Genomic DNA, 6000 nt, shown 5'->3' with positions numbered 1-6000 from the left:
ATCTGTGAGCCACATTACAGCACTGGTGGGGGACAGAGGACGGAAAAACCGCTCACTAGAGGGTTCAGCCCAATGCTACAATTTACATACATCGTCTGCTCTCAGCATCCAAGCCTGCCAGGGAGTGGTTATATCTCTTGAACAAAGGAGAAACTGATTCCCCAAGGTCCCCAAGGTCCCCAAGTCCCCAAGGTCCATCTCTCTGGGGTGGGAGCAGAGGGTGATCTGGGGCTAGCCTGCAGCAAATGCCTGAATCCCGCCTAGTGACCAAAAGTGCCACTTCCTGGGCAAGTTCTGCCTCTTGCCAGCTGTGACTTTGGGTCCCTGAGCCTCAATTTTCCCACCTGTAAAAGAAGGCTTTGGAAGAGATGGTCTCCTCTGGCTCAGTGAGCATCTTGGAGCACGTCTCTGTGTCTGGCCCGGTGAGGGGTCAAAATGGCCGTCTCATGGCCCCAGCCTCTGAGGAGGGAGAGCGAGGGTCCTGTGGCATGCTTGCCCCTCATGGTGACCGCATCATCACGCTTCACCACAACTCCCAAATCCACGCCATCCTCCCACAGTATTCCCACCATCCTCTGCCGTTCCCGTAGCCCAAGAGCAGGATATGTGCACGTGATAGAGTCTGGCTCAGTAACTGGAGCTACAGCGACCTGGGTTTCCATTCTGGCCTCACCGCTTTCTACTTTCCCCCTGAACTGCAGTTCCCTCACCTGTGACTCACAGTGTTACAGATGCCTCACTAAATATGTCCCTTTCTTTCACTGTCATCGGCCTTGCCTCTCTGTGAGAAACTTTCTCACAAAAGCATCAGCCTCTTGCCTGTGACTGCCCATCCCTGCCTGTCCTGTTGGGGTATCTGTCCCAGAGCCACACAGACGGGGGGTGCACCCTGGGCCCCTGACTATGGCTGTACACATCCCCGGCCTCTCTGAACCTGTGTGCTTCTGGAAGACTCCAGCCCTGGCTCAGCTCACCTGCAGGCCTGATCCACATTGCTGTCTTCTGCAGCGTCACCACACTTGGCCCTGGTAGAAGAGCCAGGAAGGAGCAGGGCCACGGCCCATTAAACCCTGGAGTCAGGGCCTGCTGGGGCCTTCTCCCTCAAGTTGGTTCCCCTAAAGGACTCCACGCCTGCCAGCTGGGACCACCTCCCTAGGGTGGAGTGGGGGATGTGGCCCTGGGCTTTGCAGGTAATGGAAATAGTGTCATTAACAACCCTCATGGGTCCCAGAACTTTATCACCCATGTAAGAGTTCGATTCTTTTTTCCCATCTGGCCCCACAACAGCCAGGGAAGACAGACAGGACCAGGATTGTCCTCATTATTTGAGAGCTGAGGAAAAATCCAGTGAAGGGAAATGACTTGCCCAGGGTCACATGAGTGGCTGCTGGCAGAGCTAGAATTTGGGCCCAAGATTCCCATTGCAGTTCAGCTGTTTAGCAGAGACCTCAGTTCTTTCCAGTTAAGTCTCTTTGGATAAATCCCTTAACCCCCCTGGGCCTTTATTTTCTTACCTGTGAAAAGGGCATAACAGCATTGCCTATCCTGCAGGTTTCTGGGAAGGTTTAGGTGCTGAGCTCAGGTCTAGCACATGGTAAACATTCAGTAAGGGAGAGCTGTTATTTGGATAAAACAAAAAAGGAAAACCCTATTGTACCACCAGGACACACTACCATAGCTCTTCCAGGAGGGACTTGCTAAGGTTCTGTGGGAAGAATGTGGGGTAGGGTGGACTGTGCCCCAGCCCCAGGCAGGGCCCAAGTTGGATCACAGCCTCTTTGTACCTCAGTCTGTCAGATTCCTTCCTGTGGCTCCATAGCTCTCACTTTCTGACTCTGTCACACTTCCACTAATCTGTATAAAATTTAAACAATTTTTAAAATTTCACTAGTAATAAATAGATCCCATTGTAAAATAGTTTAAGCAATATGGAGATTTATGGGGTAAAAGGTAAATGTTTTCTTCACACCAACCCTTCCTCATATTTCCCTTCCCCCCGTCAAAGGTAACGATTTGGTGTGTTCCTTCCACACTTTCCCTAAGCATGCTTGTGTGGCGGGTGTTGGAGGGACTGTTTCGTTTTTCTTTTAACATAGAGTCATTTTGTTCTTATGGTGTCACTTATGTTCCAACTTACTGAGTCTTGGAACCTTTCTGTCTGACATACTTCATTCTTTTTTTTTTTAAATTTTATTTATTTATTTCATAGGCAGAGATCTCAAGTAGACAGAGAGAGAGAGGAGGAAGCAGGCTCCCTGCTGAGCAGAGAGCCCTATGTGGGGCTCGATCCCAGGTCCCTGAGATCATGACCCGAGCTGAAGGCAGAGGCTTAACCCACTGAGCCACCCAGGCGCCCCTGACATACTTCATTCTTTTAATCTGTTACTTAGTATTTCATAGTATGGATATGACACCAATTATTTCATGTATTTTCAGATTTCAAAATATTTCATCATTTCCCTGCCAATGAACATCTAGGTTGTACACAATTATTGCTATTCCGAACATTATTATAATTAATATCCTTTTAACATGCATTTTGGGGATAGGTACCCAGATATTTCTCTCAGATAGGTCCTTAGAAGTAGAACTCCTGGGCCAAGCAGCAAGCACTTTTTATTTTATTTTATTTTATTTTATTTTGTTTTGTTTTGTTTTAAATCACCTGATTACTATATAGTGCATTGTTAGGGTCAGAGGTAGAGTTTAGGGATTCATCTGTTGCAGCAGGGACGTCCCAGCTTCAAACCCAGAGACTCCGGGAACATGAACTCCAGCAATGACTGAGATGACCTCGCTGCACCTGGACCTATTGCTGCTGCCCTGACCCAGGGCAAAAGCATTTCAGCCCACAGTAGAGACTTCCAGAAGCGATGTCTGCCAAGTATAGATTTACAACTGCGGGATGCAAGATTACTAAGCCATTGGCAGCTTCCTGGAAACCGAAAGAATAGTACAGCAGAGGCTGTAGCCCCTTCTGATTGAAGGAACTTCTGAGGGGACTGAAGACGGTTTGGGAAATTTTGTTGAAGAACAAACCAGAACTTTCTTTGGTCTCTCCTCCTCTCCAGATCTACTCCTTCCAACTGAAGAGAGGAATTTTGGGTTGGGATAAATTTGTATATGTGGATCTTTGCTTCACGGCCACAAAGGCAAAAGCTGAGGGTTTTTCTAGGGGAGGAGATCTAACCACTCTCAAGTTAAAGGCAAGGAATTCCCGCAGAATCACTGGACTGTTGGTGGATTTTTGTTCTGTTTTCTGCTCCTCAGACATGATCGAGCTCCTTGTGTGTGTGTGTGTGAATAAAATGATAGAAGTTTATTAAGTGAAGATACAGAAAAAGCTCTCAAGAGTGAGAGGGGACCCCAACAGGGTTGCCCACGACAGAGTTCCTTAATAAACACCTATTGCCATGATGGTGTATGGTGACAGATGGTAGCTGCTGCACAGCATAACGTCTAGACTTGGCCGAATCACTATGTTGTAACGTTGTGCATCAACTACACTTCACTAAAAAAAAAAAAAAAAAAATTAACCAGGTTTGCACATAAACAAAAACAAAAACAGGTGCACCTGAGTGGCTCAATCAGGTAAGTGTCAGACTCTTGCTTCTTGGTGGGGTTGTGATCTCAGGCTCATGAGGTCGAGCCCCACGTTGGGCTCTACCACAGCAGGGAGTCCGCTTCGAATTCTGTCTCTCCCTCTGCCTCTGCCCTCCTCCCCCTGCTCTCTCTCTCTCTCTCTCAAAATAAATAAATAACATCTTTAAGAAAACAAAGAAACCCCGCAAACCAGCTTTTGGCAGCATGAAAAAGACTAAAGTCTTTTTGGGGTGTGACAAATGAAACTAACGACAAGACTCAGTTATTGGTAGGAAGGGATCACAGAGAAAACAACCATCATTTGAACTACGGTAGGTCAGAGAAAGCAAACCAAAACCGAGATTTAGATCCCTTTCAGGTTTCTAAGTTTATTTCGTTTTACCTACAAAAATGAGCCAAAATAGAACTAATCTGGTGGCTGAGATTTCTTTGCAAAAAGCCAACACTTTAAGACTTCCTAGTATAACATTAGGGGATAAAATATGATTTACTTTATTACCTCTGAGAAGGAAAATGTCCTCAGGTTTCTAGGAAATGATGGGCTGTTCGATAGCCATGGTAACAAATAGTCCTTAGAACTTGTTTTAAACCTGTTTAATTGCTCAATGACAGCTTTGCACTATTATCCACATTCCTGAAAGCCAGCCAGTCTAAAAGTCAGCCACCCAGCAACACCCTCACCCCAGTAACCCCCCTTCCACCACCGAAGACAAACTGTTCCCTCAATACCAGCACCCCTGAAGGTCCACCAGCCCTCCCTTCTACATCGTCCCCAGCCCTGTGTGAGATCAGCTCCCTGTGTTCCTCAGAACCATATGCTGGAACATTCCCAATGCTTAAGGTGGTGGTAAGTTCAGCCTTCTGTTTTCAGGTGTGGCATGCTGGTCTCTGCCTTTGACATTTTGTATTTATGTCTCTGCAGTGCAGTTGTAATGTTCCCTCCTTCACTTTTGATTTTAGTAATTGGGGGTCTTTTCTCTTTTTTTTTCTTAGTCAATCTACCTAAAGGTTCGTCAATCTTATTGATGTATTCGAAGACCCAGTTTTGATTTTGTCAATTTTTCCCATCCTTTTTTTATTTGTTTCCATTCTAATCTTTATTGTTATTTCATGCCTACTGCTTGCTTTGAGTTGAGTTTGTTTTTAAAGAAAAATGATAAAAGAATAATTTCTTAAAGTAAAAATTAGATTATCAATAAATAATTTAATAAATAATCTAATAACAATAGATGATTAACTTGAGATTTTCTTCTTTTTTCATATGAGCATTTATGGGTCTACATTTCTCTCAAAGCACTTGTTTTAGCCATATCCCCTGATTTTGGCTATGCTGTGTTTTCATTTTCTACAAGATATTTTCCCATTTTCCTTGTGATTTCTTTTTTGACCCATTGGTTTTTTTGTTCGTTTGTTTGTTTAAGATTTATTTATTTATTTATTTGACAGACAGAGATCACAAGTAGGCAGAGAGGCAGGCAGAGAGAGAGGAGGAAGCAGGTTCCCCACTGAGCAGAGAGCCTGATATGGGGCTCTATTCCAGGACCCTGGGATCATGACCTGAGCCAAAGGCAGAGGCTTTAACCCACTGAGCCACCCAGGTGCCCCTGACCCATTGGTTTTTTAAGGGTGTGCTGTTTAATTTCCACATATTTGTGGAAGCAGCATTCAGTGATAGAATTTTTATTATTTTAAAGATGTATAGAATAGAATAATGGGCAGGTTATTTAAAATATATATAGTTTGGGACCAAAATATCTAGTTTAGTAATAGTGATGGCTTTAAAGATGGAACTAGATCAGGTACTGTGGACAATGCTGGGAATATATTTGAAGAACACGTAAGAGGAGGATAAAAGAAATTAAAGTGAATCATGCTGTTTGAAACAAACAGAAAGCACAAAATAAGAATTTAACATATTATAAGCATTTTACTTAGCATCAAGAATATAAGAAGTTAATGCAGAGGAAATGGTATTACCATAAATATCATTCTTGTAATGGAATCATAATCTCATGACTACATAAGTATTTTCACTACATGTAAGTGGTAAGTGGAACCATCTTTAGAACTCAACGTTGTAACCAAGTTTAGAAGCATTTTAAACTAGCATTTGACATTTCAGAATTCATTTTTTAGTGTTTTTTTCTTCCTTCCTCTCCCAATAACATTGAGATATAAAATATACCATATAGTAGGCTCATGATATATGTACTTGAGATATGTCACTTAGCAGACAGATTTTATTTTCTTGACAAGAAGCATAGGTAGCCACTTGTGAGGACAGATAAATGATCAGATTTTTAAAAAATCAAATCATTGCTGCCTGAAAACCAGTTGGCTTATAGAATTATCCTAATGCTTGGATAAAAAAAGAAACCTCCACTGGGAAGAATCAGT

This window comes from Neovison vison, chromosome 7, assembly GCF_020171115.1.
Source record: "Neovison vison isolate M4711 chromosome 7, ASM_NN_V1, whole genome shotgun sequence".
Taxonomy (NCBI): Eukaryota; Metazoa; Chordata; class Mammalia; order Carnivora; family Mustelidae; genus Neogale; species Neogale vison.
Note: the sequence above shows the minus strand (reverse complement) of the source record.